Source organism: Montipora capricornis, unplaced genomic scaffold (genome assembly GCF_036669925.1).
Source record: "Montipora capricornis isolate CH-2021 unplaced genomic scaffold, ASM3666992v2 scaffold_431, whole genome shotgun sequence".
Taxonomy (NCBI): domain Eukaryota; kingdom Metazoa; phylum Cnidaria; class Anthozoa; order Scleractinia; family Acroporidae; genus Montipora; species Montipora capricornis.
The window spans coordinates 4,996-18,810 of NW_027180164.1; the positions used below are offsets into that span (position 1 = coordinate 4,996).

At 47.4% G+C, this 13,815-nt stretch overlaps 4 non-coding genes across 4 annotated transcripts; 1 reads left to right on the plus strand and 3 right to left on the minus strand.

Annotated features, from left to right (window-relative positions):
* Nucleotides 1-487: 487 nt before the first annotated feature.
* Nucleotides 488-678, minus strand: LOC138035738 (U2 spliceosomal RNA). The gene has a single exon (XR_011129732.1). It is a non-coding gene; the product is annotated as a U2 spliceosomal RNA (small nuclear RNA).
* A 298-nt stretch (nt 679-976) lies between these two features.
* LOC138035690 (5S ribosomal RNA) lies at nt 977-1,095 on the plus strand. The gene has a single exon (XR_011129687.1). It is a non-coding gene; the product is annotated as a 5S ribosomal RNA (ribosomal RNA).
* A 1,042-nt stretch (nt 1,096-2,137) lies between these two features.
* On the minus strand, nt 2,138-2,301 carry LOC138035717 (U1 spliceosomal RNA). The gene has a single exon (XR_011129712.1). It is a non-coding gene; the product is annotated as a U1 spliceosomal RNA (small nuclear RNA).
* Nucleotides 2,302-8,219: 5,918 nt separating this feature from the next.
* On the minus strand, nt 8,220-8,407 carry LOC138035746 (U2 spliceosomal RNA). The gene has a single exon (XR_011129737.1). It is a non-coding gene; the product is annotated as a U2 spliceosomal RNA (small nuclear RNA).
* Between the last annotated feature and the right edge of the window lie 5,408 nt (nt 8,408-13,815).

Here is a 13,815-nt window from a genome sequence, read left to right on the forward strand (position 1 = left end):
GACCAGAGGCCGAAAACACAAAGGCGGAATAGAATTTAAGGACGAGGATAGCAAAAAGAGAAAGCGGAAACAGCAAAGAACGGCTTACCCTGGGTTAGGACAGAACGCCCAGCATAAAAGTCCCCAGGAGGGTCACCGTAACAGCAGACAGGAGGAGGTCGTACCAAATCCTGACTTGTAGGCTTCAGCACTTGGTCTTCTTACCACGAGGAACCGAAGAGTCCAGTAGGATAAGAACCATGGACGACAGGCCCTAACCTTAACCTAAACAGCGTTCAGGTAAGTATGAACTTTTCCAGCCTCTCCATGGACCGCAAAACGCAACTGCTCTGCACATAGCTTGTGGTGGCTTCTTGTCGTCCCAGAACCGTTCAGGCAGGCCGGTGACTCGCTCCTTCCTAGGGAAGACAAGAGAAAATGGAAGCTGGTCAGTCAGTCTGTCTGTCAGTCTGTTGTTTTACTTTCATTTCATTATTTCTTCCCCAGAGGGAAGTGGGCCACACTCGGAGGTAGTGCTATACCGAGGCAACCCGTGGCCAGGACAAGGCAAGCCTCTTTTCCACGGCCCAGTTCCAAAAATCAGTTTAATATATGAGCTGCTTGATGAGCAGCTATCAGATATTAAGCTGATAAGAACAGATACTACACTTGATCTTAGCAAAAAGGCCGAGAAGCCGATGCCATAACATGCTCGCAGCAGACGGAGTGCTGCTAGTCTCCTGGTCGCGAGATATGGTGGTCTGATTGTAATCCGTCCCCAGTAGGGAATCTACAAAGCCAACCTGAAAACGAGGCCGGCGCACACAACGATTGTCTACTTGTACAGTGGATGGACGGACGGACGGCAGACAGCCACAGCCACCAGGACTGCATGGCATTTGCGTTGACGGCAAGAGGACAAATCCACATGGTGTTTCCTCCGACCTCTTTTTCACTTTCCCCTTATAAAGGAGTAAATTTTCACGGCAAATTACTTGTCTACGACCATACCACAGGGAAAACACCGGTTCTCGTCCGATCACCGAAGTTAAGCCCTGTCGGGCGGGGTTAGTACTTGGATGGGAGACCGCCTGGGAATACCCCGTGTTGTAGGCTTCCCTTTTTCGTTCTATCCACTTCATCATCTCAAAGAATCTCAGTTCCCCCCACCAAAGAAAGTTCCAATACAGCTTTTTTTAAAACACAACATGTCAAGCAAATGTCAAAAATGAGAAATGCAACAAAAACAAAATAGTTCACACGGGAAAGGCGAACTTATATTCCCGAGGGAGCGCGTGCGCGCGAGATCTTATCAAACCAACGTTTATGACATCAAAGCTATCTTTTTGTCTGAGCAAAGAACAGGACACGGCAAGTGTGAAATTGACGCACTGTTATGCATTGGATGAAAAGACAAACTAGTTAGTGGGGAACATGTGCATACAACGACGGCTAGAAAATTATAAAATTGATCTAGCGAAAACGTGACTTGGTGGAGTTGACATTTTCACTGTTCTCTGCTCAACACGAACAGTATTCAGGCCCCATTTGTTCAAAGGGTGAACAACATTATTCAGAAAATAAGTCACTATCCTTCCTGAGTATAATACATTTACTTTCGCGATAACAATTCAATTAATTCATAACACAGAGAAACGACAACGTGCGTGTTGGCCACAGAAATGTAACGCCAACTGCCCTGGCCACTTCTCATGTTACTCAATGCACGCCGGATCGCCAGAAGGCAACATAGTACAAGGGAGGGATAAGAAATCTATCACGCTTACAGATAGGCGATCGAACATTGCAAACATACATCTACTTACGTTTTGCAAACGATGCAAGAGGATAAGTGCTCCATCTGCCCTCCGGTACTTTCTTGTTTCACTCGTCGATCGATCTATCCTCGATGATTTCTCTGCAGCAACGAAGAATGCAAGAAATGAAGTGAGGTTCCGCTCCGCACTGCACCCACCAAATAACTCAAACATTCAACGAGATTTCAATACACGGCAAACTCACCTTGTCCTTGGTCACTCCGTTCCGTTCAGTCCCGTCCCGTCAGTAAACGACAGGGCATCTTTCCATGCTTGCCTGACTGAATGAAATCACACCAACAAACCATCGCATTAGTGCCATTCCTTTCCCGAGGGGGGTGCGGGGACTAGCGCGAACGCAGGCCCCCACTACCAGAAATTATACGCTCGAGTTACCCACATTTGGGGTAATCGCAAGGGTCAACCCAAGCGAAGTGCAATGAAAGAGCCTCACCTTGAGAGGACTGCCTCCCTGATCACAGTGCCTCCCCCGTCAGGTAAGTTTTTTTATATTTGAGGCGAATGGCCGGGCCCCCAGTAGGGTGAGTGCAATGCCCGCCAGACATAACGACTAATCCGCAACAACGGTTCACCTCAAACAGGGGTACACCAGTACGCCAAACTCGCCGGGGAATCGAACCCCGCCCTTACAAACACAGAACAGAAGACAAACACAGGAATTGCATTCAAGAGACGCCTCGTCCGACTTACACTCAAGAATGACAACCCCTCACAGACAGACACAAAGGACAGACAAAACAACGGGACAACAAGACATAAGGAAACAGACGGAAGCAACGGTGAAAGGCGGACCAAGTAGGTCACCAGTCAACAGACTCATTCAGCAAACACGAGCTGGTTCACCACTAAGATGCACCCGAACAAGACTAAAGATGGACTACAAGACGATCATGGACGAGAGAAGCCACAACACCACACCTGCCCCACTGACGGGTGAAATACTGACGACGACGGGCAGAACGAAAACGACGAAAAAACAAAGGCAGGTAGCGACGCACACGCGACTTGATACGCTCAATAACCAGAACGGCAGAAGGGCGAGTATGACGAAAACGGAAGTCATTCCGAGCCCACCAAACACAGAACTTACTAACATTAAGCAGATAAACAAAAACACGCGGAACGACACGCAACTCATCTTCAGAAAAACCAAAAAGGACGTGACGGGGAAGGAAACTAGGAGAGAGAGGGGAGGCTAGAAACAACCAGGACTGGAGCCAAGAGAGAACACTTGTGGCCAACGGGCAGTCAAAAAACAGGTGCTGTAAAGATTCCAAAGGACAAGAGCAGAAACAGGCCGTAGGGACGTTAAGACCAAAAGAGGAAAGGCGCTCAGCCGTATAGAGGACACCGTGAGCGACCTTCCAAGAAAGGTCGATCACAGGACGGTCCAAAACAAAAAAGGAGAGCTGACGCCACGTCGCAGACCAATACAACGGACCAAACAAGGGACGGAACTTAGCTACACAATGAGGGGGAGACACGTTTTCAGAGAGGAGAAAAAGGTAAGCAGACTTAGTAGTAACAGAACGAATGGGGCAAAAATCAACACCGGAACCAATAACAGAGGACGAAACAGAAAGAGAACCTTTACACGCACGCCAAGCGGACAGAAGCGAAACATAAAATGGCGGGAGCCGGGAGATGGGAGAAACAGAGGGGGAACAAAAAACCACATGAGGGGGAGCATTAAGTACGGAGGAAAACCAAAAGACCATGAACGAGACCCACGAAGACGGAGATACGACAAAGCGGCGAACCCATTGAACATGGAGAGCCGACACTTTAAGCTGGAAGTCCACAACATTAAAGCCACCTAGGGAGGAGTGCTGCACAACAACACGACGAGCCACAAGATCACGTTTCCCACCCCAAAAGAACTTAAAAATGAGAGAATTGATTTCCGCACTGACCCACCGGGGCACATGTATAAGGGAGGCCACGTACCACACGCGGGACAAGGCAAGCGCGTTGATGACAAAAGACTTACCACGGTAAGACAGAGCACGCTGCCTCCAAGAATTTAGAACATTTTCAACCGCAGTGATACGAGGCCTCCAATTATCCACCTCCAGATTGCCGGGACCCAAAAAGACACCTAAGACCTTAACCTTAACAGACGACCACTCAATAGCCACCGGTGAGTCAGTGCGATTGTTCCAAGGACCAAGCCAAAGGCCCTTACATTTGGACATGTTAAGCTTGGCCCCGGAACCACGCTCATAGAGAGAATAGACACTAAAAACTTCACGAATGGAACGATCACTAGAAACTAGAAGGGACGTATCATCTGCATAACAGGAAATAACAGGTAAAGGAAGAGAAAAACCAGGCAAGGTAAGGCCACTGACCGAAGGATTGGCACGGATGTTACAAGCAAGAACTTCAACAACAAGAACATACAGAAGAGGAGACAGAGGACAACCTTGACGAACACCACGGGACAACGAAAAGGACTTGGAAATAAAACCATTGACATTAACCGAACTACGGACACCAGAATAAAAAAGATCAACCCACTTTATAAAGGAAGGCCCAAAGCCCATAGAAGAGAGAGTGGAACGCAGGAAGGACCAATCCACCCTGTCAAATGCCTTTTCTTGGTCTAGGGACAGTAGAGCAGCGGGGATATCCATGCGAGAGCAGTAATCAACAGCATCCCGCAAGAAAGCTACATTCTCACCGATGAAGCGGCCTGGAACCCCACAAGTTTGATCTTTAGAAACAACCAGGTGGATGACCTTGAGGAGGCGGGCCGCGATAACACGAGAAGCTATTTTGTAGTCGGCATTCAACAGGGTGATTGGTCGCCAATTCTTGGGGTCGGTACGATCACCTTTTTTGAAAGAAAGAGTGATAACACCGCGGCGCTGAGAGGGAGACAGACGACCAGAAGAAAAAGCTGAGTTTAACACCATAACGAGATCGGCACCTAACACAGACCAGAATTTGAGGAAAAATTCCATAGGAAGGCCGTCACAGCCAGGAGCCTTACCCCTAGCCATGCCCTTCAGAGCAGTCAAACACTCCTCCTGGCTGAGAGGACCTTCACAGAGAGCACTAGAGACAGGCGAGAGGACAGAAGAGACACAAGAGAGAAGTTCATTACGGGCAGCGAGGTCACAAGGTACAGCGGAAAAAAGATCAGAGTAGAAGGAACGGAAAACATTACAAAGGCCATCCTTGTCAGAGACAAGTGACCCATCACTACCTCTCAGCGCCGAGATATAGCGGTCGGTGGATTGCTTTTTGACGAGACGGAAGAAATAAGCGGTGGACGACTCACCCTCTTCCACCCATCTGGCACGAGCGCGCACCTGGAGGCCGCGGGCAGACTCCAGGTCGAGCTGCTGGACACGTGCAAGAGATGACAAATACACGGGCAGAAGAGAGACACGACCCAGATCAACAGCTGGCTTAAGGTGAGAGACCAGACGATGGAGAATGTCCCGCTCAAGGCGCTTAGACTCCGCCCGACGCTTACAATAATTGATGGTGAGACCCTTGATGCGAGACTTGCCGGCATCCCACCAGTCAACCAGGGAGCGATAGGTAAGCAAGCGAGAGCGCCAGGACTGCCAGAAATCGGAAACAAGATGAAAATAAGCCTCCTCCTCCAAAATAGAGGTGTTGAGTTTCCAAAGACCAGGTCCTGACACGGGCACCGAGGGAAGCGACCAAACAAACTGGAGCGCACAGTGGTCAGAGTATGGGCAAGGAAGAATGTCTGCAGAAGACACAAAGGGGATCCACGCATATGGGCACCCGATGAGGTCTATGCGAGAAGCCAGAGAGCCATCTCTCCGAAACCAGGTGAAAGACGAGTCAGAAGGGTGCCGGACACGCCAAATATCAACAACACAACAATCACGAAAAACGGATGACAACAAAGAAGAACTTTCACGGGAAGTATCGAAGGGGCAGGACCCACGACGATCAGTAAGACGGTCAAAGACTGTATTGAAATCACCACACAGAAGAGAAGGAATGGAAGGATCGATATGATCAACACATTGATGAAGAAAGGAATCACGCTCAGGGTTACGATTTGGGGCATAAGCACAAGCGACACGGAAGACAGAACCACGGAAACCAAACTCGGCTAATACAAAACGACCATCGAACTCAGAAACAACAGAGTGGCACAGGAGGACAGGACGATACAGAATAGCAACCCCACAAGAACGATGAGAACCAAAGGAGCCAGCACACAAATAACCATAACCGGACACCCACGAAGATAACTCCGTCGGAGAGATGGCATGCGTCTCCTGCAGACACACAACCGAGGGAGAGAGATGGGACAGCCACTGAAAAAAGCTGAGCCGCTTGTCCGCATCCCTCAAACCATTAATGTTAACCGAGATGACGGAGAGAGCCATGAGGGAAAGAGAAAGGGACAAGACATACATCACTGTGAACCAGAAGAAAGACCAAACGCGCGAACGGAATCAAGTGACCTAGGGGAGAGCGGGCGGGAAACAGTCTGCTTAGATTTCTTAGAAATCTCAGAATCACCATCTGAACTGGAGTAGTCAACAACAGACCGTTTGCGAGAACCCGAGACCTCGACCATAAGGGCATCGGGGGGCTCAGAGAAGGGCAAGATGGGCTCACAAGAACCGGGCAACAGATCACCAGCATTATCAGAGGAAACATTGGTGTCCACTTTACTACAATTATCCTTAGCACTACGAACACTATTCGTGTTCACACTTTTATCACTACAAGCACTATTCGTGCACCCACTACTGTTATTGTTCTCATCACAAACACTATTCGTGTTCACACTATTAGCATTACGAACACTATTCGTGTTCACACTATTAGCTTTAAGAACACTATTCGTGTTCACACTATTTTTGCCATTAAGAACACTATTCGTGTTCACACCATTATCTTTACAAATATTGCTATCATTGTTACTATCAGTGTCCTCACTATTATCATTATCAATCATATCATTACCAGCACTTAAATTACCAGCGCTATTCGCGCTCCTACTACAACTACTGCTTAAGATGCTTTCGCTGACGACCTGGGTACCGGGAGGTGAATCACCATCGGCAACAGAGACGCCATCGGAAGCAGAGAACGACGAGGGCGAGGATGAGGAGTCCTCATCCATCGCATCGACCCAGTTAGTAGACTGGAGGACCGACTGACTCCGAAAGAGATCCACAGAGCCCTCATCCTCCGAGTCAGAGGAGTCAGGCTGGATATCGGGCACACTATGAATCGAAGCAGGGACAACACCCACAACCACGGGAGGGGGGGAAACGGGCGTAGGCGACGCAAGCACCGCAGCCTCTGCAGGAGTGGGATCAGTAGAAGCACCCGTCCCAGGATCAACGTTAGGCACATCCCAAGCTCGCGGGGGATTGGGACAGTTCCTGAAAAAATGGCCAGGTAGATGGCAATTGCGACACACGTCGCGAAAGGGACAATTCCGGGCAATATGCCCTTCCTCTCTACAAACATCACAAGTTAGGGGTTGGCCAGGGTACCAGACCTTACAAGAATACCCGTTAATAGTGACGGACCGCGGGATAACCTTTTGACGTATCATTTGAACAACTCTAGAGCCAGTCGAAACATCATTCATATCGGCATAATGTTGCAGCCTAACATTTTTAACAGCGCCATAGGCTTCCATAAACGAGCGTAACTCCTTATAACTTGCTTCAAACGGATAGTGATGAACTATGACATTCACAGGGCGGGGCCCATGAACAAGCACACGGCATATAACTCCATCAATTGTAACAAAATCAGAGCTTTCAACAGTCTTTTTAGCATTATCCTCCACAAACGAAACATTAACAGCATTATTTGGAACAAACTGAATGGCCGCAACAGTGAATTCGTCATTAAAGTGACATCTAATGGCACGCGCAATATCAAAACGTTGAGCAGTAGACGGAAAATTAGAAACGTTGAAAGCAACAGTGCGCACAAAGGGAGCCCGGGCCATGGCCCGAGGCCAACCCTAAAGGGTGGGGCAACTACAAAAGGGAGACAAAAACTCACCAAAAAGGCGCAGAATTCAGGCTGAAAAAGCACAAAGAAATGGATGGGCGACGAAGTCCAAAATGGCTGAACAACGGAACCAAAAAGGCCAAAGGCCCGCCACTTAACCTGAAGAGAAGACCAAAAACCACGTACCAAATGGGTAGGGCCTCCGGCCAAGCACTCGCGTCAGGTAAGTATGAACCTTTTCAGCCTTCCCATGGACCGCAAAACGCAACTGCTCTGCACATAGCTTGTGGTGGCTTCTTGTCGTCCCAGAACCGGTAAGGCAGGCCGGTGACTCCCTCCTTCCTAGGGAAGACAAGAGAAGGTGGAAGCTGGTCAGTCTGTCAGTCAATTGTTTTACTTTCAATTGTTTATTTCTTCCCCGGAGGGAAGTGGGCCACACTCGGAGGTAGTGCTATACCGAGGCAACCCGTGGCCGGGACGAGGCAAGCCTCTTTTCCACGGCCCAGTTCCAAAAATCAGTTTAATATATGAGCTGCTCGATGAGCAGCGTATCAGATATTAAGCTGATAAGAACAGATTGTTTTTTTTTTTTTTTTTTTCAAAAGAGCGTTTATTCACAAATAAAAATGGAGCTATTACATATTCAGGAATACAAAAAAGTCAGAGTCACAAAGCCGGAGTAAGCAGCTAGCCGTAAGGGCCAGGGGCCCTAACGATAAAGTCCATGAACTGCGCAAGTTCCTTAAAGAGAGCCCCGGATTACAGGCACCGCAAACAGCGCGCGGACAAAGCAAAACGAGAATTAAATGTACGCCTAAATAGTAACGCTAGGAAGACCATTCTCTACGGTGCAAAAGCCTGGGAGAGACCACAAAGAAGAAAAGCGACTGTCTGAAAGGCGAAAGTGATCGAGCTTAATTCGACTACGGAGATCGCCAGAAACAAAACGAATAATAGCTCGATGATCTTCTTTACCGTTATAAAAGGTGGCCTTATTGCGAAAAACCCAAACACCGTAGAGAATGGTCTTGATAATGTGGCGCGCAATGCGAGCCCTCTTCGTAACGAGAGGGGGCCAAATAAAAAAGAACACAAAAGGGACATTTAAGGTAAGCCGAAAGCCTAGCACACTATCTAAAATTGGGGAAAAACGGGACCAAACCCGCTTAACCCGAGGGCAATGCAAAAAACAATGATCGATAGTCTCTCGTCTAGGGCAAGAAGCACAGAAAGCCGAGTTAATATATCCCCAATTAGCAAGGGAGTCGCGAACCTTAACACCGCGGAGAGCGATTAGCCACAAGAGATCATTTTTAGGATTTTCGGTAAAGGAATCTCGAACGAGAGACCAATGATCATAGAGTGAAAAAGAAGAGCCACAAACCTGGGTCCAAGCTCTATGCAAGATAGGGGAGGAGGAATTCGAGGAAAGTAGTTTCAAATATAAACGCTTAGAAGTTAAGTCGCAACTACCAACGGATAAAAGAGTTTCGAGACAGCGGGCGTAAAATGGAGACGGAAAGCAGGCAGAAGGGGCAAAATTATCGCGCAAACAATTCCACTGGGGGCGAAGAGAAGACAAACGTCTACCAACAAAATATTTACAAAGATAAAAACTAGAATCGTGAGGCGAGTCCAAAGTAAAAGCCATCCCCGCTAACTGCAAGGCAAGGCACTTAACACTAAAGTTAATAATACCTATACCCCCTTGCGCAGCGCTTAAATATAAGGTATTACGAGCAACCGTCTCAATTTTACAACCCCAAAGAAAAGGCCAGATGAAACTATTGATACGGGAAAGGACCCAGGCAGGGGGAAACAAAACCCTAGCTAGATACATCAGCTTACTTAACCCTAAGGTGTTAATAAGGAGAGCCTTGCCTAGGAAGGACAGAGAACGAGATCTCCAAAGATTGAGGGACTTCTCTAGTTTGTTTAGCTTGGGTTGCCAATTATCATTCTCAACAGGGATAGTACCAAAAAAGACCCCAAGAATTTTCATTTTCTTGACCCAAGTAAGTCCAAGGGGTTCGTCAGTCCGAGAACGCCAAGCACCGAGCCACATGGCCTCCGTTTTCGACTTATTTAGCTTAGCTCCAGAACCACGTTCGTAAACACTAACACAATCAAAAAGCTTATTTAGAGAGAAAAGGTCTTTCAAAACAGCAGTGGTGTCATCAGCATAGAGGCGAACTTTCGCCTGCAAACCCCTTGCACCAGGAAGTAAAAACCCCTCAATCTCTGGAGATCTACGGATCAGATTAGCAAGAACTTCTACACATAAAACATAAAGTAGGGGAGAAAGAGGATCCCCCTGACGGACACCCCGTTCAAGGGGGATACTCTCAGTAAGCCAATCATTAAGGATGATACGCATGCAAGCACCATTATAAAAGGTACTAATCCAACGACAAAAATCAGAACCAAAACCGTAAACATTAAGCAGCTCTAGAAGGAAGACGCGATCGACTCGGTCGAAGGCCTTTTCTTGATCTAAACTAATCAAAATAGCAGACTCATTTGTTTGCTCAATGTGGCTAAGAACATCGCGCAGCAACGTCACATTAGAAAAGATTGAACGACCCGGAACAGAACAAGATTGATCAGGAGAAACTATGTGATGCATAACTGAAGAAAGACGAGTTGTGATGGCTTTAGAGATAATCTTATAGTCCACATTGAGCAAAGAAATGGGCCTCCAGTTTTTCAAATGTTTAATATCCCCACGTTTCTTATAAATAAGGCGAGTAACGCTTCCCTTCATAGAATCTGAAAGTTCAGAGTCGCGGAAACATTGGTTTGCAACTGATAGTAAACGGGGACCCAAAATGTCCCAAAAACGCAAGTAAAATTCGACAGACAAACCATCGGAACCAGGTGACCTTCCTAGGCTAAGGTTCTTTAATGAGGTAGTCAATTCATCTAAAGTTAAAAGTCCCTCGCATGAGTCGCGCAGAGGAGGAGAGAGCGAAGAAGGAATAGAATCAAAACAGGATTGTTTACACACAGGATCAATAACCTCCTGCGAAAAAAGATTTGAATAAAAGCGCACGTGCGCACGTTCAATCTCCTCCCGAGTGAAAACTTCAATGTCATTATCATTCAAAATGGAAGAAACGTTATTACGGTCTAAGCGCTCACGTTCTAACTTGAAGAAGAAGCGTGAAGGCTTCTCGCCCTCTTCAAGCCACTGGACGCGAGAACGGACTTTCGAACCTTCTAAAACACGCAAGGTAAGAGCCTTCAGTTCAGATTCGAGCCGAGAAATTTCAGGGGCGACTGAAAGGTCGCCACAGACAAGACGGCGCTTAAGGCCAATTATTGCATTAGTAATAAGGACGCGCTCATGCGAGAGACTTCTACGTTTATTCCTAGCAAAGGAAATAATTTCCGAGCGAATAGAGTCCTTAAAAAAGTCCCACCAACATTTGACTGACGGAAAAAAGTCAACACAATCGGAGAGCTCGCGAATCTTAGCATCAAAAGAATGACAAAATTCGCTATCATTCAAAAGGGAGGAATTAAATTTCCATAAGCCTGGACCACGCATATAATTAGAATCTAATTTTAAAGAAAGCTTAACAAAATCATGATCAGAAAAGGCGCAAGGAGAGATGTCACAGGACTGGACTAAAGGGAATAAATTTCGGGAAACAAGGAATTTATCAAGGCGCGAGCCAATGGAGAAATTAGAATTAAACCAAGAACACGCTCGGACACGGGGATGCAATTTACGCCAAGCATCTTCAAGGTAAAGTGAACGGCGAAAATCAGAAAGGTATTTTGCAATAGAAACGTTACCACCAAACTTATCTAGATCAGATTCATAGCAATTGAAATCACCAGCAATAATAGTAAAATCAGCAGGGAGGCAAAAAGCATGCAAATTCTCAAAAAACACTTTCCGGTCAGTCAAAAGGGTGGGAGCATAAACATTGATAATATTAAACTTACGATTATTATATTCAACAAGTAAACTAAGAACACGTCCATCATGATCTCTACGCCAAGATAAAACTTGACCATCAAAACGATCAGAAATCAAAACAATAACACCGGCCTGTTTACCAACAGCAGGGGACCAAAAAGACGGCCCACTCCAGTCAGCAACCAGGGAATTAAAGGCAACAGGATCAGATATTAAAGTCTCCTGAATGCAAATAATACTGAAACCAAAACGAACATAGTCAAGTAAAGCTTTCCGGGTAGCCTGATTAGAACCGCGTGAATTAATTGAGATTAAATTAAGTAAAGAGGTCATGATGGACGGCTTTTTTTCGTGGGCACACGCGAAGGATTTGTTGACTTACGAATTGGTACATTGGTTGATATGATATTAGCAGGCGTCCGGTTGGATCCTCTCTTGACGGCCCGTCCCAGCGTGCGAGACAGGAAAGGATCAGGCGAAGGGGCACAAACATCATCCAGGTCAGAATCATCGGAAACAACAAGAGGATGGCCGGATTTAGCAGAAACATCAGGGTCGGAAAACAGCGAGCGTGAGGTCTGGGAGGGCGGTTCAGCGTCAGGATCAAGGTCAGCAGGATCAGCATCGTGAGTAGAATCATCGTCGGAAACAAGGTCAACATCAGGATCAGGAGCAGCATCAGGAACAGGGTTAGCGTCAGGAGCAAGGACATTATCAGAATTAGAGTTGTCATCAGGGTAGTCGGGAAGGAGGTCAGGTGGGGGGTCGGCAACATCCATAGCGTAGGCCATTTCAGCATCAGAGGCAGCTTCTACCAAAACTTGATTAGAGGGCGCAAAGGAAGCCAGAATACTCTGTGACTGAGAAAGGTCAGAAGGAAGTGGAGGGGAAGACTGCATCTGTGAAGGGGCCGAGTGTTCAGAAGAAGGCTGCAAAGAGGAAGACTGCGTCGAAGATTGCGAAGAACAGGATGAAGACAGGTGGCTGGAGGGCTGTGAAGATTGATTAGGGGGCTGAACAGCGGGTTGAGGGTCGGAAGTTGGCTGGGGAGGAGGATCATCCGGGTTATCAGCATCACGGTAGGAACGAGGACGGCGGTGCCACGAATGCTCGCAATCAATGGCCCTATGGCCCTGGTCACGGCAAACAGAGCAAAAGTCATCCTGAAGACAATCACGATACACATGACCAATGGACTCGCAGTTAAAACAGAAAGTATTAGGACAGTCCTTTGCAATGTGGTCACGAAGGTTGCACTTTCGGCAAGTAGGCGTCTGGCCTTGATAACGAACACGGACTTGAAAGCGGCCAAAACGCAGAAACGAAGGAATAGATTTAGTCAGGACCATACCGAAAACTCGAGTCCCATTGTCCACCCCAGGGTAGTTCTGATGCTTACTGCGGCGAGCAAACTTCACAGTGCCAAAATGTGCAAGACGAGTTTGAAGAGCAGTATCCGGAAGCTCATAAGGGGCACCAAAAACAGCAACGTAAACAGTACGGGGGGCACCAGAGGACGTAGGAGCACCGGAGCGGTGAAAGCGAGGCACCAGCGATGAGGCTCGAAGAAAAGTATTGCGGTAATCCTCCTTCGTAAACGTGACACATACTTGATGCGGAGAGGTCCACTGCACGCAGCGAACAGCAGTTGTAGGAATCTCACAGGTCTGCAGGTCGGTAAAGAGATCCTTTAGGGTGAAATCACCATCGGGCTTCGGAAAGAAGGCAGAACACGGTCTCTCTGGCAGGCGATTATCAACATGAAAATTTTCTCTCTCAAATGCAGACGGGATAAAACGATTGAAAGCAGGGGGCTGACTAACAGGCGGAACAGCAGTGACACCAGCATATGAAGCACCAGTATTCGGTGAGGCGGCAGAAACATCAGAGGAAGCATTCACAACGGGCAAAACAACATCTTCAGAAACTTGATCGGTAGGGGCGTCGCCCCAATTGACACGTGTATTGGTATCCATAAATCGCAACAGTAAGGTAGGCACAAGGACAAAAAAACCTACTACCAAAATGGTAGGGCTTCGCCCTGGGAGAACCCACAAAACATCGGCCAAAAAGACTTAGCCAAAAGGCCGA